This window comes from Geotrypetes seraphini, chromosome 2 (genome assembly GCF_902459505.1).
Source record: "Geotrypetes seraphini chromosome 2, aGeoSer1.1, whole genome shotgun sequence".
In the NCBI taxonomy this organism is placed as follows: Eukaryota; Metazoa; Chordata; class Amphibia; order Gymnophiona; family Dermophiidae; genus Geotrypetes; species Geotrypetes seraphini.
This window is the reverse complement of record NC_047085.1, coordinates 78,282,997-78,306,923: the sequence shown is the minus strand read 5'-3', so window position 1 is coordinate 78,306,923 and position 23,927 is coordinate 78,282,997. Positions and strand designations below refer to the sequence as shown.

The window sequence follows — 23,927 nt, the reverse complement described above, 5'->3', positions numbered from 1 at the left end:
GTCATCTAAGTCTGACTTGGAAGTTTCCCACTAAACATCCAAATTCAGAAGCAAGGAAAAATCCATTTTTGAACAGGACATCCAATTTGTTTTTTGGTGTTTTTGAAAATCACCTACTTAGACATCTTGGCCGCCAAAATGTCTAGACCTCCAGGACGTCTAACTTTATTCACAATTTTTGACCACAAAAATGTCCAAGTTAGAAACATTCAAATTTGCACCATTTAGATATTGGAGAGGCCACTATTCTAATGGACCGGCCACATAGACATGCCAACAGAGCATATGAGTATCTTAGTGAGCACTGCTGTGAACTTCACACAAAGAGTGTCAGATGTACATCTCACCATATGCCCTTCATAATTTATGGTGAACATTCCCAAACTCCTCCAAAACCTACTGTACCCATCTGTCTACCACCCCAGTGGCCCTTATGGCTGTAGGTAGCATCTACTGTATATGGCAGTATAATAGAGTTTTGGTTGGTTTTGATGGGCTAGTACTTAACACCATAGATTGTGTGGTTAGAGTGCCTTATGGGTCTGGTTCCTCCTCTCTGGTTCACTAGCCAACTCACCTGGCTACTTAAGACACCTGTGTGATGCTCTTCTAAGATGTCCCATACCAGATGTTGCTGTTGCAGAGACGGATATGTACTGTTTCATTCATTCATGGTGCATCTCAACAGATTTTACTTCAGTTGTGACATTAACAGGGGCAAGAGTTACCACCATGCCTGGTTTCAGAACACCAATTTTCACAAGACCAACTGGTACAGTACCACCAATCTTATAGACATCCTGAGGCTTGTCAGTTGGGCTTATAGACACAGAGGCTTGTCAGTTGGGAGGCTTAGGGGCAGAATTGAATCCAGGAATTCAAGCAGAGTTGTGCCACTAGCATTGCCATTTTTACGGATGACTTTTCTTTACGGGTGACTTTTCATCCCTTAAACCAAGGCATATTAGAAGTAGGTTCCAGCATGCTGTCACCATTCCAACCAGAAACTGATACAAAAGCTACAGTACCTGGGTTGTAACCAACAAGTGCTGCCTTCCTTGATAATTTCTTCATATCTTTTCTGGCTGTATGGTGGCTCAGTAGAATGCATTTTATTAACACCAACAATCAACCCTCTGAAAATCAATCAGCTGCTTTGCACCTAGAGCAGGGATAGCCAATTCCGGTCCTCGAGAGCCGGAGCCAGGTCAGGTTTTCAGGATATCCAAAATAAATATGCATGAGATAGATTTGCATCTCAAGGAGGCAGTGCATGCAAATCCATCTCATGCATATTCATTGTGGATATCCTGAAAACCTGACCTGGTTCCGGCTCTCGAGTACCGGAATTGCCTACCCATGACCTAGAGTATAGGCCAGGAGGACATAAGAACATAAGAATTGCCGCTGCTGGGTCAGACCAGTGGTCCATCATGCCCAGCAGTCTGTTCACACGGTGGCCCTTAGGTCAATGACCAGTGCTCTAAATGAGTTCAGCCTCACCTGCATACATTCTGGTTCAGCAGAAACTTGTCTAACTTTGTCTTGAATCCTTGGAGGGTGTTTTCCCGTGTAACAGACTCCGAAAGAGCGTTCCAGTTTTCCACCACTCTCTGGGTGAAGAAGAACTTCCTTACATTTGTACGGAATTTATCCCCCTTCAACCTTAGAGAGTGTCCTCTCGTTCTCCCTACCCTGGAGAGGGTGAATAACCTGTCTTTATCTACTAAGTCTATTCCCCTCAGTATCTTGAATGTTTCGATCATGTCCCCTCTCCTTCTCTTCTTTTCAATAATAATAATAATAATAAATTTATTCTTGTACTCAGCCCAACCACAAAGTTCCAGGTAGTTAACAACAAAGAAGAACTGTACAATCAGTGAAAGGTACATCAAGTTAATAAAAATGAGTAACAAGAAGAAAATTACATAGTTATCAAACAAGTGTGTTTTTAAAAGTTTTCTAAAAACATAAGAATCTGCTTGACAAATAAGTGGACTTAACCAAGAGTTCAGTTTGCCTAGTCAAAAGGCAAATGTCCTATTCAAAAATTTCTTGTAACGACAGTTCTTAACCGAAGGATACATAAACATTAACTTATTATGAGTGTTTTTAATGAGGTATAAAAGTTAATTTGGGAGGCTAGATATCCCGGAACCAAACCAAAAAGAGATTTAAAACAAAGACAACCAAATTTAAAAAGAATACGTGCCTCAAAAGGCAACCAATGTAATTGCTGATAAAATGGGCTAATGTGACCATATTTCTTCAGGCCAAAAATTAAGTGTACTGCTGTATTTTGTACTAATCAAATACGTTGTAAATTTTTCTTAAATGATGCAAGATAGATGATATTACAATAGTCAAGGATAGATAGAATTAGAGACTATACCAAAATTCTGAAAGAAACAAAATCAAAATATCTTTTCATAGTTCGAGTTTCAAGGGAGAAGAGGCCCAATTTCTCTAATCTCTCACTATACGGCAACTCCTCCAGTCCCTTAACCATTTTAGTTGCTCTTCTCTGGACCCTTTCGAGTAGTACCATGTCCTTCTTCATATACAGTGACCAGTTCTGGATGCAGTACTCCAGGTGAGGGCACATCATGGCCCAGTACAACAGCATGATAACCTTCTCTGATCTGTTCCTGATCCCCTTCTTAATCATTCCTAGCATTTTGTTCGCCATTTTCGCTGTCGCCACACATTGCATGGACGGCTTCATCGACTTGTCGACCAGTACTCCCAAGTCTCTTTCCTGGGGGGTCTCTCCAAGTTCTGCCCCTGACATCCTGCATTCATGTATGAGATTTTTGTTACCGACATGCATCACATTACACTTATCCACGTTGAACCTCATTTGCCATGTCACTGCCCATTTCTCAAGCATGGTTATGTCACGTTACAGATCTTTGCAAACCCATGTGTCTTCACTACTCTGAATAACTTCGTATCATCTGCAAATTTAATCACCTTACTCATCGTACCAATTTCCAGATCGTTTATAAATATGTTGAAGAGCACGGGTCCAAGCACCGAGCCCTATGGTACCCCACTGATGACGCTCTTCCAGTCCGAGTATTGTCCATTTACCCCCAACTCTTTGTTTCCTATCCATTAGCCAGTTTTTAATTCACGTGAATATTTCACCCTTGATTCCATGGCTTGCAATTTTCCAAAGTAGTCGTGCATGTGTAACCTTGTCGAATGCTTTCTGAAAATCGAGATATATAATGTCAACTGGGTCATCCTTGTCTATCCACCTGTTTACTCCTCGAAGAAGTGCAGCAAGTTCATCAAGCAAGATCTTCCTTTGCTGAAGCAATGCTGGTTGGTCCTTATCAGATCGTGTTCGTGATCAATGATGTGGTCCTTTATCAGCGCCTCTACCATCTTTCCCAGTCCTGAGGTCAGATTCACTGGTCTGTAGTTTCCTGGATCTCCCCTCAAACCTTTTCTGAAGATCAGCGTAACATTCGCCACCTTCCAGTCTTCTGGAATCTTTCCTGATTTGATCGACAGATTGGCTATTAGATGAAGCAGTTCAGCTATAGTCCCTTTCAGTTCCTTGATGACCCTCGGATGGATGCCATCTGATCCCGGGGATTTATCACTCTTAGGCCTATCAATCTGCCTGCAAATGTCTTCTAGACTGACCATCAACCCTGTCAGTTTCCCGTCTTCGTTTCCAGCATATAGACTGTTGGGTTCTGATATGTTGTGTATATTCTCTTTGGTAAATGCAGACGCAAAAAATGTGTTCAGTTTGTCAGCGATGGCTTTCTCCTCTTTTAGCACTCCCTTTATTCCATGGTCATCTAACGGTCCCACCGATTCCTTCACGGGTCGTTTCCCCTTAACATATCGAAAGAATGGCTTGAAGTTTTTCACCTCCTTGGCTATTTTTTCCTCGTAGTCTCTTTTGGCCCCTTTTACCACCTTATGGCACCTGCATTGCTGATGTTTGTGCTTTTTCCAATTTTCATCCATTTTTGACTTTTTCCATTCCTTAAACGAAGTCTTCTTGTCTCTGATCGCTTCCTTCACCGCTACAGTGAGCCACGCCGGTTCTTTGTTCTTTTTCCTCTTGGATCCCTTGTTGATTCATGGTATATATAGATTTTGCGCCTCAGTGACTGTGTCCTTAAAAAGGGACCATGTGTGCTCTAACGTTTTTACAGTGCTTATCCTCTTCTTAATCTTCTTCCCCATCATGAGTCTAATCCCTTCATAATTCCCTTTTCGGAAGTTCAGTGCCATGGCTGTCATTCTGGATCATTGTTTCTCCCCTGCATCTAGATTGAAGCGGATCATATTGTGATCACTGGTTCCCAGCTTCCCCTCTACTTCTACACTTTGTGCTGGTCTTCTAAGTCCATTTAGAATTAAGTCCTGAATTGCATTTCCTCTCGTATTTTCCTTGACAACTTGTTCCAGGAAGCAATCACTTACAGCATCCAGGAATTTGGTCTCCCTGCCATAGCCGGAAGTGCCAAGGTTCCAGTATATCCCCGGATAGTAGAAGTCACCCATGATAACTACGTTGCCTCCCTTGCAGTTGCGTTTAATCTCATCCATCATCTCCATCAATTTCTTCGGACAGCCCTGGGGGTCGGTAGTAGATGCAGATCTTCGTTTCCAATCCATGCTCAAGAGTCTGTCCATTCTTGGAAATACCAGCTTCAAATTCACCAGCACCAGCAGCAACAATTACAGCACAATCAGCCTGAGATGTGACAGTGATCATGTTCTAAATAAAATCTCTGTGGTCAGGAGCATCAATGATGGTGACATAGTATTTACTAGTCTCAAACTTCCAAAGGGAAATGTCAATAGTGATATCATGCTCACATTCTGTCTTCAGTTTGTCTAATGCCCTGAATCCTTTTCCCATCTCAGCAGCTTCTTTTCCGAAACTCTCACTGGTTAAGAACATAAGAACCTAAGAAGTACCTCTGCTGGGTCAGACCAGAAGTCCATCACGCCCAGCAGTCTGCTCGCGCGGTGGCCCAACAGGTCCAGGGACCTGTGTAGTAGTCCTCTATCTGTACCCCTTTATCCCCTTTTCCTTCAGAAAATTGTCCAATCCCTTCTTGAACCCTAATACCGTACTCTGTCCTATCACGCCCTCTGGAAGCTCATTCCAGGTGTCCACCACCCGTTGGGTGAAGAAAAACTTCCTAGCATTGGTTCTGAATCTGTCCCCTCTTAATTTTTCCGAATGCCCTCTCGTTCTTGTAGTTTTCGAAAGTTTGAAGAACCTGTCCCCCTCTACTTTCTCTATGCCCTTCATGATCTTGTAAGTATCTATCATATCCCCTCTAATTTTCCTCTTCTCCAGGGAAAAGAGCCCCAGTTTCTCCAGTCTTTCAGTGTATGAAAGGTTTTCCATACCCTTTATCAAACGTGTCGCTCTCCTCTGAACCCTCTTGAGTATCGCCATATCCTTCTTAAGGTACGGCGACCAATATTGTACGCAGTATTCCATATGCGGACGCACCATTGCCCGATACAACGGCAGGAAAACTTCTTTCGATCTGGTTGTAATAACGTTCTTGATTATACCTAGCATTCTTTTCACTCTCTTAGCGGCCACTGCGCACTGTGCCGTCGGCTTCATTGTCTTATCCACTACTACCCCCAAGTTCCTTTCCTGGGTATTTTCACTCAATAACATCCATCCCATCGTATAGCTGTACCTTGGGTTTTTGCTTCCTACATGGTTCTGTTATTGATGCCGCCACATTTGTAAATAAGACATTCTTAACATTGAAACTCACATTGTAACCTGGAAGAGCCTTGTTTAGTGCTTTATGATGCAGCTCAACAGATTTTACTTCAGTACAGTGGGAGAGGAAGGCACAGTGGTCAAAGCTACAGCCCCAGTACCCTGAGGTTGTGGGTTCAAACCTATGCTGTTCCTTGTAATCCTGGGCAAGTCACTTAATCCTCCCATTGCCCAGGTACATTAGATAGATTATGAGCCCACCAGGACAGACAGGGAAAAATGCTTGAGTACCTGAATAAATTCATGTAAACCATTCTGAACTCCCCTAAGAGAACAGTATAGAAAGCTGAATGAATTTAAAAAAAAAATTAGAGTTTTTGCAGATGAGAGGGGGTCAGTGACCACTGGGGGAATGTAGGAGTCATTACTAATTTCTTCTAGTGGTTATATGGTCACTTTGATGCTTCTGAAAGAGGTCTAGCCCAAAATGTCTAAATTCCATCCAGGTAAGTAATAGGGAGGTTTATACTCTCGAAGTGTACAAAGTTGGGAGGTCAAAATAATTGACTAAGATACTCAATAAAGACTTTTCAATATATGACGAGTCAATAGATTGATACGTAAATTTAAAATAAGTAAGTAAAGTTTTCACATACACTCAGAATTGTGTAATCCGACCAAGAGCCGTGCCTCCTATAGCCAAACCCACCGTCCCATCACTGTGTATGACTTTAATGAGAAGATAATAAATTTAATGTACTATTCAAATGATAGGTGTGTTTCTCAATGGCAGCAAAAGGAAAAACTGTTCCCACTTAACTTAAAGATGTTTTTGCAGGACCCGACCTAGACCATGTTTCGAGGGTCTTTTTCAAAGAACCCGAAAGGAGATATGAACAACTTCAGTGCCAAAGGAGTAATTACAGTGTGATTCGGACGAAATCTTGTGCTCATATATGAAATACGCTGGAAAGTTTCTCTTTCACAGTGATGGGATGGTGGGTTCGGCTATAGGAGCCACGGCTCTTGGTCGGATTACACAATTCTGAGTGTATGTGAAAACTTTACTTACTTATTTCAAATTTACGTATCAATCTATTGACTCGTCATATATTGAGAAGTCTTTATTAAATTCCATCCAGAACATCTTGGGAAAGGTTTGATTATCCCCACAAGATGTCCAAGTCTGGCATACCCATAACATGCCTCTTAACATGCCTCCTTAAACTCTGGATGCATAGTGAACGAAACATCTCGATAGATGTCCAGGAAAATTGTTTCGATTATCAGTATTTGGACATCCCAGCGATTAGTGACGTCTTAAGCAGTTTTTTTTAGATGCTTACCCCCACCCCCACCCCCACCCCATTTTACAAAAGCACAGAAGAGGTTTTCAGCACCGGCCAGTGCGCTGAATGCTCTGCACTGCTCCAATGCTCATAGGAACTCTATGACAGTCAGAGCAGCGCAGAACATTCAGCACGCTGGCCAGCACTAAAAACCTCTTCCACGCTTTTGCAAAAGGATGGGTTAGTTGTTTTTTTTTTGTTTCTCCTTGCATGCTCCTAAATTTAAGCCTACTATTCATTTTCCTAGACCTAGGATTCAAATTTTAGGAGCCATTCTCATAAAGGTATTAAACAATTATCCCCAGACTCTACACATTGTGTGCATGATCCTAAGATGCTCATGCCACTACATTGGCTACTGAGTCAATTAGTGTCAATAATTGGGTGCTAATAATGAATTATTGGTGTTAACTGGCAATCTTTTGGATCTGCAGGAAGGCCCTGATTTACCCATGACCCCCCCCCCCCAATTGCCATGATCCCTTTTTTGAACTGCACATAAAACTGATGTATTTATGTGAGGATCCCTCACCTAAAAATACATACATAAATTGTAATTGATTCTAATTAGCACCAATAATTGCTTAAGATCCCAATTATTGGTGCTAATTGACTCATTATTCAACTACATACTACTACTACTACTAATTTCTATAGCACTGCCTGATGCTATTGCACATGCATATTGGGAGCATATCCAACTTTGACCGCACAACATTTAGCACCTTTGAATAATTACCCTTCCATATTTAGTTTGACTTCGGCACTCAATGCAGGCAAGGCCTTATCTTTGCAATGTAATTCCCCTATGTTTTACTCCTTTGTCATTCTCTTTCCTATATTGATTGTAGTTCCTCCATTATTTTCCTCTTGTCTTATTATCTACCTCATTTGAAGTATGTCAGTGTTTCCCTAAAAAATTGTTTGTCTCCCCCATTTTATTGTACATTGCTTTGAAATTCTGAAAAAAACGATTTTATCAAATTTTTAAATAAACTTGGAAACTTATAGGTCCTTTTACTAAGGTGTGGTAGCCGATTTAGCACGCGCTAACTGATTTAGAGTGTGCTAATCGATTTAGTGCATGCTAAACACTAACGCTTCCATAGACTATAATAGGCGCGTTAGAATTTAGCACACGCTAAATTGATTAGCATGCACTAAATCAGTTAATGCGCAATAAAACGCTTAGTGCACCTTTGTAAAATAGGGGGGTGAGTAGTCCAATTTAGCGCATGCTAAAAATTAGTGCGCACTAAATGCTAACATACGACAATGCGTCCATAAGATAAAATGGATGCATTAGCATTTAGCATGCTAATTTTAGCATGCGCTAAAATGGCTAGCGTGCCTTAGTAAAAGAACCAAGGCAATAACATTTAACTTCAAGAAAGGGAACTATGATGCCATGAGACAAATGGTGAGAAAGAAGCTCAGAAACAGCTCCAAGGAAACTCGGACTGTGGAGCAAGCCTGGTCCCTATTCAAGGACACAGTAAACAAGGCGCAAAACCTATATATACCAAGATTTAGGAAAGGTTCCAAGAAAAATCAGACAAAGGACCCTGCATGGATAACCAGTGAAGTAAAGAAAGTGATAGGAGACAAGAAAAAATCATTTCGGAAGTGGAAAAAGGACAAAACTGAAGGAAACTGGAGAGAGCACAGGAAGCAACAAAAAGAATGTCACCGAGTAGTCAGGAAAGCCAAGAAAGAGTATGAGGAGAGACTGGCCAAGGAAGCAAGAAATTTCAAACCATTTTTCAGATATGTGAAAGGGAAACAGCCAGCGAGGGAGGAGGTGGGGCCCCTGGATGAGGGTGACCGGAAGGGAGTGGTGAAAGAGGAAAAGGAGGTGGCTGGTAGGCTAAACAAGTTCTTCTCGTCGGTCTTTACAATAGAGGACACATCCAGTGTGCCAGAACCGGAAAAAATCTTCAGGGGAGATCAAGAGGGGAAATTATCATGCATGGAGGTAAGCCTCGAAGACGTTCTTAGGCAGGTAGATAGATTAAGAACGGACAAGGCTCCGGGCCCAGACGGGATCCACCCGAGAATACTGAAAGAGCTCAGAGATGAAACAGCAGAGTTACTGCAGCATATTTGCAACCTGTCCTTGAAAACAGGGGTAATCCCGGAGGACTGGAAGATAGCGAATGTTACACCGATCTTCAAGAAGGGATCGAGAGGCGACCCGGGAAACTACAGACCGGTGAGCTTAACCTCCGTTCCAGGGAAGATGGTCGAATCAATGATCAGGGAAGGTATCAATGAGCATATAGAAAAAAATAATCTGATGAGATCGAGCCAGCATGGTTTCTGTAAAGGCCGATCATGCCAGACAAATCTACTGCATTTCTTTGAGGGGATAAGTAAGCAATTGGACCAAGGTGACCCAGTAGACATTATATATCTAGATTTCCAAAAAGCCTTTGACAAGGTGCCCCATGAACGATTACTGAAGAAACTGTGGAGTCACGGGGTGGAAGGGGACGTGTACAGATGGATCAAAAATTGGCTGGCGGACAGGAAACAGAGGGTAGGAGTAAAGGGGCACTACTCTGACTGGATAGGGGTCACAAGTGGTGTTCCGCAAGGGTCGGTGCTGGGACCATTGCTGTTCAATATATTTATTAATGATCTAGAAACGGGGACAAAGTGCGAAGTTATCAAGTTCGCGGATGACACAAAACTCTCCAGCAGGGCCAGAACTGTTGAGGAATGCAAAGAATTGCAAAGCGACCTGAACAAGCTGAGTGAGTGGGCAAAAAAATGGCAGATGAGCTTCAATGTGGAGAAATGTAAGGTCTTGCACATAGGGAAGGGGAACTCCATGTACAGCTATACAATGGGAGGGAGGGTACTCGGGAAAGGCAGCCAGGAAAAAGATCTGGGGGTATTGGTGGATAACACAATGAAGCCGGCGGCACAATGTGCAGCGGCCTCAAAAAAAGCGAACAGAATGTTGGGCATTATCAAAAAAGGTATCACTACCAGAACAAAAGAAGTTATCCTGCCACTGTATCGAGTAATGGTGCGCCCACATCTGGAATACTGCGTCCAATACTGGTCGCCATACCTCAAGAAGGACATGGCAGTACTCGAAAGGGTCCAGAGGAGGGCAACGAGGATGATAAAGGGTATGGAGAACCTTTCATATGCCGAACGGTTAGACAGGCTGGGGCTCTTTACCCTGGAGAAGCGGAGACTGAGAGGGGACATGATAGAAACTTATAAAATCATGAAAGGCATAGAGAAGGTGGAGAGGGACAGATTCTTTAGACTAGCAGGGACAACGAAAACAAGAGGTCATTCAGAAAAACTGAGAGGAGACAGATTCATAACGAATGCAAGGAGGTTCTTCTTCACTCAGAGGGTGGTGGACACCTGGAACGCGCTTCCCGGAGAGGTAATAAGACAGAGTACAATTCTGGGGTTCAAAAAGGGACTGGATGACTTCCTGGAAGCGAAGGGGATAACAGTGTACAGATAGAGGTTTACCGTACAGGACATTGAGCGAATAGGGTATGGATATTTCAGGTTAGGTAGGGAACACTTTCAGGTCATGGACCTGGGGGGCCGCCGCGGGAGCGGACTGCCGGGCACGATGGACCCCTGGTCTGACCCGGCAGAGGCAACGCTTATGTTCTTATGTTCTTATGTTCTTAACCCCTTAGTAAGCAGGCTTTAAGGAAACTACTTACACCAAAATAGTTTGATTATCAGTTCATTATCATTTATGTATACTCTTGTGTGTTCCTATATGATGGCATTATTAATAATACACTGTCATATTTCAGAATGACATTATTTGGTTTGTTATATTTGTTTAATGTTTTAATGCTGATGATTCCATTTGAAAAACTATGGGGTCCTTTTACTAAGGTGCGCTAGCCGTTTTAACGCACGCTAAAAATTAGTGAGTGCTAAACGCTAACCTGTGCTAACGCATCGATTATATCCTATGGATGCATTGGCGCGCGTTAGCATTTAGCATGTGCTAAAATAGCTACCACACCTTAGTAAAAGGACTACTATATTTTTGTCTCTAATGAGATGTATTTAATATATCACATTTTCTGCATTCTACTGTGTAGTATTCGTACAATATAGCAGAAATGACTCTATCAAGACTCTCAAAAGGAAAATCAGGGGTATTCAGGCCAGGTTGGCTTATTCAGTTTACCAGGTTTTTTTTCAGGCCTCAATTTATTGGTTTAAGATTATTTTCAACAACTTGCTGTTTGGAGAAAGGTGTATTTCTTTTTGTGCAGTCTTTGCACTTATTGCAGCTCACACACCTTGGCCAATCAATAATTGTGGGAAGAGAGTCTCAATGCAAGGAGTTCAATAAAAAGCCAATAGAGCACACATGACTTGGAACAAGTTTGTTCTGCACTTTTTCCACATAGGTAAGCAGAAAGTAGAGTACATAATATCAGATGCATTTATGGATTGATCGAGCACTGAAACAGAAAACAATTATGCCTTCAGGGACTTCTAAGACAGCTTTGAGGGACACACTTGTATTTGTATGTAAATCTGTGATTATGTGCATCTATACTGACAAAAATGTTCTGTTCAAGGAGTGTTTTTGATGCTCTGGCCTCTTCTATTTGCTCACCGGCAGACACGACCAGTTGATAATTCCAATTCAAAATATTTGGCACTAATTTGGAAAGCCACTTTGACGTTTTTGCTTATAACACTGGGCAACAAGCATTTTGCTACTGGAGTTCTGTCACCTGTGCCACATGCAGACTCTAAATCTGAAAACAGTTTTTGTCTATCATATTCTGTTATTAAGTTATGTGAGAGTTTGTGTTTATATCATTTTCATCAACGCTAACGTGAAGCATCGGTATTTTACTAGTTCTGTAACACAATATTGCATTTTAGGACAGCTCATTGATCACATATGCCAGTAATTTGAAAGTTTATACTAAAAAGTTATTTAGGTGTAGCCACCTTTAGGTCATCCTATTTTCACACTGATAATGTGCTTTGAAAATGCTTTCGACTCCTAACTCCTTTCACCTTGGGTTCTGCATCCCCAACCATATATGTCATGTCTGTCTGTCCAAGTTAGATTGCAAGCTCTTCCAAGCAGGGACCGTCTATAAAGGTCAAAATGTACAGCGCTGTGTACACCTTTCAGTGCTATATCAGTGATAAGTATGTTTATTTAAGATTTGTTATACCGCTCCTGCACTGACCTATGCGGTTTACAATGTATGGAACTAAAATGAAATTAGGTAGTTGAGAAAAACTACCCTATCTGTCCCGAAAACTCACAATCTAGCTAAAGTACCTGATTAAAATAAAAATATGTAATACATTTCCAAGATCAAAAATCAATGAATTAGAAAACAGAAATAATGAAAGAAGATACAAAATTAAAAATAAAACAAATTTAAGAGATAGAAAAGTCTCTGAAGTGGCTTGATAGCAAAAAGTCATATTTTAGTGCAGGTCTTAATACAACTCCCGGCATAGCACACTTCACAGATCCGTCAATGGCAGAGCTTGAGAGCATCAAAGAAATTAACATTTCTAACATATCCACTATAACTGTTATATGAAATAAATAAATCAAAATCAACACGAATCAGTATAAATTAATACAAATTAAGGCAGATTGTGGTCCCCATTTCATTATTCAATTCGGGAGAGCCATTTGAAAAAAATGTGCTTTTAGATGTCTCTTAAAATTTGGAAATGATTCTTCCTTCCTTAACTCTACTGGTAAATTGTGCCACAATATTGGAACTAAGTAGAAAAATGCACCATTTCTGGTTGAGGCAAAGTGAGCCTTTGAGATATGGGAAACAGCTACTCTACTGTCATTTAAATAGCTCAACGAGTGACCAGGTGTGTAAAATTACACTAGATTAGAGAGATATAATAGTTGTAACTGAAATAATGCCTTATGTGCCAGCATCAGGATTTTAAATTTAATTCTAAATTCCATTGGTAACCAATGGAATTTCAAATATAATGGAGTTTCATGATCATAGATGTGTGCGCGACCTAACAGCCAAATTGCCACATTTTGTACTGTTTGTAAAAGTTTCAGTTGCCCAACTGTTATTCCCGCATATACCAAGTTGCCATAATCCAATTTAGATAGAACAAAAGCATGGATTAAAGTATGTAACGATTTCTCATCCAGGAAATCTTGAATAGCTCTAAGTTGTCTTAATGCCCCAAATCCTTTTGCAACTGTAGATGAAATCTGCTTCTCAAAATTCAAATGACAATTATAATTCCCACATACTTAAAACTATCTACTATCTCTATATGCTGATGGTGTAGTGAAAGATCTAGTTGTGGTGTTACCTTGTCACTGGAAATACAACATGCTACTGTTTTTGACATATTCAATACTAGTCCATGTTCCCCCATCTATCCTATCCTAGCCAAACCATCCAAAAGAGGGCTCAGATCCAATGTTGAAGGGGGTAAATCATATACCAACAAAATATCATCTGCATAGATATATGTACTGATTCCTAATTCCTGAATTCATCTTGCAAGAGGACTCAAAAATATATTAAACAGAATAGGTGAAAGGGCTGAGCCTTGTGGTACCCCAGTCCAATAATCTATCACTGGATGTTGACCCATCCGTAACTACGCTAAAAGTATGATCCCGGAGAAAGGCTGCAAACCAATCCCAAACCACTCCTATTAAACCTATCTCATGGAGCAATCTCAATAGAAGTTCATGGTCAACTAGATCAAATGCTGAGCTCAGATCTAAAGATTTTACCATTGCGAAGTTCCCGTGATCCAACATAGAGAGAACTTCACTAAAGAAACCTGCTAAAACTGTCTCAGTACTGTGTATAGTTCAAAATCCTGCCTGTCTTGGATTTAGAACTTTTGTTGATTCAATATAAGAGACCAATTGCTCATACCTACAAACTCACTTCATCCTACACAACCCCACACGAGCGACCAGAAACAAAAACATATTTGCATACCCAAAGATTACGGGCTGCAGATACAAATCATTCCTGGATAGAACCTTTAAGTTCCAAGCGAACAGACAGCAAGTTTGGCTGAAAAACTACATAAACGAACCCAACCTGTCTTACAGTGCATTCCGCAAATCGATCAAAACCGCCCTATTCGAAAAATTCACGGACTAAAATTGTCCCCTCCCGCACTAGGACTCCCCTCCCTCTAAACGTCTTTCTTTCTTTCTCAAGATGCCCCTCATGTACTCAGATATTCGCTATCCATAGTACTCCAATTCAAATGGAAGTTCTAAAGAAATACTCAGTTACTCATTACCCATTGAACCCCAATCTGTTAACTTTCCCCTCTTCACTATTGTATTATATTTAGACTCATTGTACGATACTGTATTAGACTTATGTATGGTGTTGTCTTTAGACTTATTGTATTGTAGTATATTTAGACTCGTTGTATTATATTGTACTGTGTTGTATACACTCATTGTATTGTATCGTACTGTATTGTATTGTTTTGTCTTGTATTGTATGTTGACTTATTGTATTGTATTGTGACCTTGTTATTCGCTGAATGTCCAGCCTTCTTACAGTGTGAACCGCCTAGAAGTCACCTGACTATGGCGGTATAGAAAAATAAAGTTATTATTATTATTATTATTAAAACTATCCGCTTTGTCAGTTTTGCTAAAAAGCAAAGATTTGAAACTGGCCTATAACTAACTGGATTAAATATATCTAGATCTTTGTTCTTCAAAATAAGTTTAAGGGCAGACTTGCACGGTCTGTGTCGGTGTATGGCCGTTTGGTGAAGGATGGGCAGGGGAGGGCTTCAATGGCTGGGAGGGTGTAGATGGGCTGGAGTAAGTCTTAACAGAGATTTTGGCAGTTGGAACCCAAGCACAGTACCGGGTAAAGCTTTGGATTCTTGCCCAGAAATAGCTAAGAAGAAAAATTAAAAAAATAAAATAAAATAAAAAACAATATTAAATTGTATCAGGTTGGGCAGACTGGATGGACCATTCGGGTCTTTATCTGCCATCATCTACTATGTTACTATGTAATAACTGTCTTTTTCTAGCATACTGGGACCTCACCCTTATTTAAACTGTTATGTATCATATTTAAAGCCAAAGCAGGAATAAAATGTGAGGTTATTAAATTTGCGGATGACACCAAACTATACAGCAGGGTTGAAAACACGGAGGACTGCAAAGATCTCCAAAAAGATCTGACAGCGCTGGAAGAGTGGGCCAAAAAGTGGCAAATGAGCTTCAACATAGGGAAATGCAAGGTCATGCATGTAGGGAAAAAGAACCCGATGTTCACTTACAAAATGGGGGGATCACCGCTAGGGGTGAGTAACCTTGAAAGAGACCTGGGAGTGATGGTAGACACATCATTGAAGGTGTCAGCGCAGTGCGCCACAGCCTCAAGGAAGGCAAACAAAATGTTGGGCATCATTAAGAAGGGTATCACGACCAAGACGAAGGAAGTCATCCTGCCACTGTATCGTGCAATGGTGCGCCCGCACCTGGAGTACTGTGTCCAGTACTGGTCGCCGTACCTCAAGAAGGACATGGCGGTACTTAAGAGAGTCCAGAGAAGAGCAACTAAGCTAATAAAAGGTATGGAGGACCTCTCATATACTGACAGACTGAAAAAGCTGGGGCTTTTCTCCCTGGAAAAGCGGAGACTTAGAGGAGACATGATAGAAACCTTCAAGATCATGAAGGGCATAGAAAGAGTAGACAGGGACAGATTTTTCAAATTATGGGGAACCACAAGTACAAGGGGGCACTCAGAGAAATTGAAAGGGGGAAGGTTTAGAACAAACGCCAGGAAGTTCTTTTTCACCCAGAGGGTGGTGGATACATGGAACGCGCTACCGGAGGATGTGATAAGCAGGAGCACGCTATAGGGCTTCAAAGAAGGTTTGGATAGGTACCTGGAAGACAAAGGGATTGAGTAGTACAGATAGGAGTAGAGGTAGGTTATAGGGATAGGATTAGAGGATTAGAGGCAGTTACAAAATTAGTCAGGGACACTGTTCAGGCAATTAGGCCTGATGGGCCGCCGCGGGAGCGGACCGCTGGGCAAGATGGACCTCTGGTCTGCCTCAGCGGAGGCAACTTCTTATGTTCTTATGTTCAAAGCCGATAGTCCATGACTAGAGCACGATAGCCATTGTGATGAGATGGGATCAAACTCACAAAAAGTAACCTGCATTTTACTCAAAAGTTTCTCTAGTTTTGTCGATGTAGGCAGTTGAAAAGTTGACCAGTTTGATTTTCCTATTTTTATACTATCCTCTTTTGATTCATCCCTATCTAACTCAACACTATTTGATGTTCCATTTTTTCCCCTTGGCCGTAAAAGTAAAATTTTTGAGAGAAAAAATTAACTAGCACATCTGCCTCTGGCATTATTCTAGTTCTATTATTAGACTCCTCCCCCCCCCTTTTAAAGCTGATACTATAGAAAATAGTTGTTTAGTTGGAATTCTTGCATCTTTTATTTTCTGTAGAAAATAATCTTTTTTTGCTTTCTTTACCTCCGTATTAAAAATGCTTTGGATATTCTTACACTGACCTAAAGCTGAACTATTTCTCTTTTTCCAAATTCTTTCTGCCCTTCTTAACTGTCTCCTAAGTAACCACAATCCCTTATGAAACCATTTATTTTGAGTCTTTGGTTTTCTCTCTCTCGGTGGTGCTAGTTCATCTAATACTTCCTGTAAAACCTTATTCCAAATATCTACCTGATCCTCTAATATAGCTTCCAGAAAATCTGAGGGAAACTTAAGGAAAAAAAGGGATACCTCATTTAAGTGAATAGAATGCAATGACCTACAATATCTTATCTTTGCTGACCCACTATTCTTATCAAATTGATTACCCAACATTATATTCCAACTGACTGCATAATGATCACTCCACAAAAGAGATTCAATCTCTATCCTCACCAAATTATCATTACCAATATTGTTAGAAGTTAACACTAAATCTAATGTATGTCCCTTTTGATGAGTTGTCACATTAACCCATTGTTTCAATTTTAAATCGGCTAATAAAGATAAAAACAATCTAGTTCTATATTCATTTACCATGTCAATCTGAACATTAAAGTCTCCTACTATTAATAACCTAGAATACCATACTATTAAATCTGCTATAGTCTGATAGAAACATAGAAAAAGACGGCAGATAAGGGCCGCGGCCCATCTAGTCTGCCCACCCCAATGACCCTCCCCTATTTATCTCTGTGCAGAGATCCCACTGACGATCCCATTTCTTCTTAAAATCAGGCACGCTGCTTGCCTCGATCACCTGAAGTGGAAGTCTATTCCAGCGATCAACCACTCTTTCAGTGAAAAAGTATTTCCTGGTGTCGCCGTGCAATTTCCCGCCCCTGATTTTCCATGGGTGTCCTCTTGTCGCCGTCGGACCTTTGAAAAAGAAGATATCTTCTTCTACCTCGATACGGCCCGTGAGGTATTTGAACGTCTCGATCATGTCTCCCCTCTCTCTGCGTTCCTCGAGTGAGTATAGCCGTAATTTATCCAGCCGTTCCTCGTACGGGAGATCCTTGAGTCCCGAGACCATCCGGGTGGCCATTCGCTGGACTGACTCAAGCCTCAGTGCATCCTTGCGGTAATGAGGCCTCCAGATACTCTTTGATATATATTATTCCAAGTTTTCACTGGTAATCTTGGGGCAAATAGGTTGGGCACTTCCTCCCGATCTGAACCAATAACAGATCCTTATATAAGAAAGACACTGATTTAAGTTTAAACAACTGTAAAGAGGTCCTCTCTTATCAGTTCATGAATGAGAAAAAAGTTCAAAGTCTGAAGGAAGTGCTTGAAATAAATAGGGTTATTCCTCAGTTTGTAGCCATGTCTCTGTAAAGCATACAATCTCCACATCCTTATTCTCTACTAAATCCAGAATGGCAGCCGTTTTAGTTTATACTGACCTACAGTTTACTAATAGAAATTTTACCTTCCTATCTGTTGCCTTTCTAATCCTTTGGCCATCGAGCTTTTGATTAACATTTATTGAGATTACACCCTGCTTCTGGCTAATTCTTACATCCACCTTACCTCAGTTCCTCCCCGGACTATTCCCTATTATTATCGGTATTGAACACATCATACCAATAGCACCTAATAATCAAATAAGATTGTTCAATGAATTACACGTATCTTTTTCTTTTTTTCCTATAACAATGATCAATATCTGAAGTTAATCCATTACACATAAGGAGCATGACCTCCTTTTAAATGCTACCAATCAGAGGCTTACGTTAAGCAGCCATGTGACCGCTTTGAAATTTGCAGCTGTGTTGAACCAGCTGATAGAATCCCCAGGAAGAGCAGCAGTTGGGAGAGATGAAAGATAACACAGTTCTCTCAGAACCTGGTGTGCTTTTTCTCAAGTTACTTGGCACCAGTGGACAGCCTTAGAATGGCCCCTCTATCTAGAACAGGGGTATCAAAGTTCCTCCTCGAGGGCCGCAATCCAGTCGGGTTGTCAGGATATCCCCAATGGATATGGAGGAGATCTATTAGCATACCATGAAAGCAGTGCATGCAAATAGATCTCATGCATATTCATTGGGGAAATCCTGAAAACCCGACTGGATTGTGGCCCTCAAGAAGGGACTTTGACACCCCTGCACTATAAGTAGTAGTAGTAGTAGTAGTAATGTAAAAAATAAGATGGGATGTAGAATGCATCTAGTTAGTACATCTTTAAAAAGAAATTAGAACAAAAGAACATAAGATTTGCCGCTGCTGGGTCAGACCAGTGGTCCATTGTGCCCAGCAGTCCGCTCACGCAGCAGCCCCTAGTTCAAAGACCAGTGCCCTATTTGAGTCTAGCCTTACCTGTGTATGTTCTGTTCCAGTAGGAACTTATCCAACCGTTTCTTGAATCCCTAAAGGGTGCTTTCCCCTATAATAGCCGCTGGAAGAGCATTCCAGATTTCTACCACTCTTTGGGTGAAGAAGAACTTCCTTACGTTTGTACGGAATCTATTCCCTTTTAACTTTAGCGAATGCCCTCTGGTTCTCTTCACCTCGGAGAGGGTGAACAATCTCTCTTTCTCTAATAAGTCAATTCCCTTTAATATCTTGAATGCTTCAATCATGATCCCTTCTCAGTCTCCTCTTTTCAAGGGAGAAGAGGCCCAGTTTCTCTAGCCTCTCATAGTACAGCAATTCCTCCAGCCCCTTAACCATTTTTGTCACTCTTCTCTGGATCCTTTCAAATAGTATTATGTCCTTTTTCCTGTACGGCAATCATTACTGGACGCAGTATTCCAGGTGGGGGCGTACCATGGCCCAGTACAACGGCATGATATCCTTTTCAGATCTGTTTGTGATCCCCTTCCTAATCATTCCTAGCATTCTGTTTGCCCTTTTCGCCGCTGCCACGCATTGCGCGGATGGTTTCATTGAATTGTCTACAAGTACTCCCAAGTCTCTTTCCTGGAGGCTCTCTCTGAGTACAGCACTGGACATCCTGTATTCGTGCATATGATTTTTGTTATCGACATGCATCACCTTGCACTTATCCATGTTGAACCTCATTTGCCATTTTGTGGCCCATTCCTTTAGTGTGTTTATGTCTCATTGTAAGTCTTCACAATCCTTCTGTGTCCTCACTACTCTTAATAACTTTGTATCGTCCATAAATTTAATCACCTCACTTGTCGTGCTAATTTCTAGGTTATTTATAAATATGTTGAAGAGCACAGGCCCGAGCACCAAACCCTGTGGCACTCCACTCATAACACTTTTCCAGTCCAAGTATTGTCCATTTATCCCCACTCTGTTTGCTATCCGCCAACCAGTTTTTAATCCATGTGAGTATATCACCCTCTATTCCATGGCTCGCAATTTTTCAAAATAGATGTTTATGCGGGACCTTGTCGAACACCTTCTGAAAATCTAGATGTACGATGTCGACCGGGTCACCCTTGTCTATCTGGGATAGGAAGTAATGTTCTATTGTGAATAAAGAACTGGTTAAAAGATAGAAAACAGTGAATAAGGTTTAATGGTTAGTATTCTCAGTGGAAAAGGGGCAGATAGTGGGGTTACCCAAGGGTCTGTATCAGGTCTGCAGTTTTTTATCATATTTATAAATAATCTAGAGATGGAAATAACTAGTGAGTCAATTACTTTTGCTGATGACACAAATTTGTTCAAAGTTGTTAAGTAGATTGTTAAAAATTGCAAGAGGACCTTGCAAAACTGGGAGACTGGGCATCAAAATTTATTTATTATTTATTAAAAAATTTATATACTGCATTCAACTATGTGGTTTTTCATATCACATACATAAAATTTTGTTTCCCTCCAATTATCACATATAACATAGACATGTCAAGACAACATCGTTAATCATCCCTATTATAATAATGATAGAGCACAAATCCAATCAGTTTGGAAGTATAAACAAGCTTTAAATCATACATTGATGTCAGAAAAATTTTAGAAGGCAGATGATGTTTAATGTGAGCAAATGCAAAGTGGGCAAGAGGAACCTGAACTATAGCTACGTGATACAAGGTTCCATATTATGAATCACCACTGAAGAAAAGGATCTAGATATTCATCATTGATGATAAATTGAAACCCTCTGCCCAGTGTGCTGTGATAGCTAAGAAAGCAAATAGAATGTTAGGAATTATCACAAAAATGAGAATGTTATAATGCCTTTGTATCGCTCAAAGGCATGACTGCACATCAAATACTGTATGCAAATCTGAACACCACATCTAAAAAATAAAAGGAATAAGAAAAAGTACAGAAAAGGATGATGAAAATGATAAAGGGGATAGAATAACTTCCTTATAAGGAAAGGCTACAGCAAAGAAGAGATATGATAGAAGTCCATAAAATACTGAATGGAGTGGAATGGGTAAACGTAAATGCTTGTTTACTCTTTCCAAAAACACTAGGGCCCTCTTTTACTAAGGTGCGCTAACCGATTAGCACGTGCTAAATGCTAACGCATGAATGTTAGTGTATGGACAGGTTAGCGTTTAGCGCGCACAAATTCAATTAGTGCGCGCTAATCGGTTAGCGCACCTTAGTATAAGAGGGGGTAAGACTAGGGGGCACAAAATGAAGCTACTAAGTAGTAAATTTAAAACAGAGAAAATATTTCTTCACTCAATGTGTAATTAAAATCTGGAATTTGTTGCAAGGGAAAGGAGTTAGCTTAGCAAGGTTTTAAAAAAATGTTTGGATAATTTCCTAAAAGAAGAGTCCTTAATACATTATTAAAATGGACTTAGGAAAATCCATTGCTTATTTCTAGGATATTCAACAGAAAATCTGTTTTTACTCTTTTCGGATCTTGCCAGGTTCTTGTGATCTGGATTGGCCACTGTTGGAAACAGGATACTAGGCTTGCTGGACTACCACTACTACTACTATTAATTATTTCTAGAGCACTACCACATGTACACAGTGCTGTACAGAATCACAAATGAGACAGTCCCTGCTCAAAAGAGCTTACAATCTAAATACCTTTGGTCTGTCCCAGTATGACAACTCTTATGTTCTTAGTGCTTGCTAAATCAGTTTAATAAAAAGGGATTAATTAATACATGGTGATCAGCACTCATTAAAAAAAGTTTTAGCATACTCTAAATTTTATTTTACTAAAACAAGAGGAAAAAAAATAAAAAGTGTCCCACATATGTTTCTTGTTTTCTCAAAGATCAGATTTGCAATGTTCAAAATATTAACAAACCTAAACAAAATATTGCACCTGAAAGAGGCATTTCAATAACTGTTTATAGTACCTTGGTTTTGTAGCAGATAGACTACAATTTTTAAACCATTTATTTAGAAAGTATGCTAAGTCTCCTTCTCCCTTTCCTTTCTTCTCCTTCTTCCTTTCTCCTTTCTTTCTTTCTTTTCCTTCTTTCTGTGCCTCACAGTTAGGGTTCCCGGATGTCTGGATTTACCTGGCCATGTCCTTTTTTTAGAGGACTGTTCGGGCATCCGGACAGTTTCCTGGACTGGAGGGAGTTTATCCGGGTTTTGGGCACACAGGGCTCCTTTTACTAAGGTGCGCTAGTGTTATTAGCGCGCGCTGCATTGCCGTGCGTGCCAACCCCGCGCTATGCACCATAAACTAATGCCAGCTCAATGCTGGCGTTAGTATCTAGCATGCACGGCAATGCAGTGTGCGCTAAGCGCACGCTAAAACCGCTAGCGCACCTTAGTAAAAGGAGCCCACAGTCTCTAGCCCAGTCCCCACCCCGGAGTCGGGTATGACTTTTGTGAGTCTCCTCTATCCCTTTATCTTCTCTGGCACTGCAATTTAAAAACTTCAGGCAGCCAGCAGTGCTAGTGAAGTGATCCTTCTGCTGTTGGTCTGCCCCGGAAGCCTTCACTATGCAATACTTCCTGTCTGCGCGTAGGTGGTACGCTGCAGAGTGAAAGCTTATGGGGCAGGCCGACAGCAGAAGGATCATGTCGTTAATGCTGATGGCTACCAGCTGCCCGAAGTTTTTCAATTGTAGCACCAGAGAAGGTACTGGGGACAGGGGAGACTCACAAAAGCCACACCCAACTCTGGGATGGCCCGGATGGGGGACTGGAGAGAGAGGGACTATGCTGGAGAGGATGGGCAGTTTAGGGTTAGATTAGCAGGCAGTGGGATGGGGCAGGGCAGGGCACTGTGAGTGGGATAGGGGGTAGGGTAGGGAATGGGTGGAGTGTGCATGGGGCATAGGCAAGGCAGGCGTGGGCTAGGGTCAGGTGTCCTCTTTTTTTGATTTAGCAAATATGGTTACCCTAGTTGAAGGTATTTGGAATTGTTGAAAAAACCAGTGTTGATGCCGACATTGTTCCATGAATCCTCTGTGACTCCCTGCAGATGAAATTCATCATTCATCTTCTACTTCAGGCCAAAATGCATGACTGTAACAGCAGATGGGAGAAACTCTAATCTTTTAATAGCTTTATCAGGGCAAGACAACTTTTATACATGCTAAAAATGATAGCATGCTCTCTACAGAAAACAATCTGCAGTTCTGTTACTTCTAAGAATCTAGCCATTTGAGCAGTACATGGATTACAGCAATTAATGATTTATAAAGGAGTAATATGAACTGTGGTATTTTTATAAATAATATTTTTGTTAAAAAATTAAGGTATTCTTTCTTTTCTTTTTTTTTTTTTTTTTAAAAAAAAAAGCATTTAAAAACCTTGAAAATTGCAGAGTGTAAGAACATTTTCCTTACAATTGTTTATTTTTAAGAAAAATGTCTTATTTTGATCTCAAACTTGCACTCACCACGGTAGCTGTCTGTATTGCAGAGCTGACAGCTATAAATAACATACAAAGAAGTCGGGTGGAACAAGATGGAACATGACAGGAACATTTAGGAGTAAAATTAATTTTTGCATTATGAGTGAAAGAGAAAAGTGGAAATTCTCAGTCACCGATAAAAGATGTGCCCAATCCCAAGAACTTGACAGGTCCTGGTCACAGCTGAATGCAGCTCAATAAACAGGAAAGCTTAGAATTCATAGATCTGTATGACTGGAAAAGCTTTAAACAAAATCAGGAGATTTCCTAGGATCATAACCTTTGCTTCTCACATTTGCATGGGCCAGGTGTTGCATGAATTGTCAGTATACAATAAGAACTGTTTTAGAAATCTCTGTTGTTCAGAAAATGCATTGGAATTCAATAGCAGCAATGGCAGAACACAAAGAAGGCAACAAAAGAGAAATTAAAAATATAGGAGTCAATATTCAAAGTGATTTAACCTTTCAGAAATGGCTCCTGACCAGTTTAGAGCTAACCACTCATGATCAGTGGTACTTAACCAGTTAGG

General features: G+C 40.7%; 1 pseudogene; it reads right to left on the bottom strand.

The window, feature by feature from the left end:
• Positions 1–665: 665 nt before the first annotated feature.
• LOC117354808 overlaps positions 666–23,927 on the bottom strand; it is a 79,640-nt pseudogene continuing 56,378 nt past the window's right edge.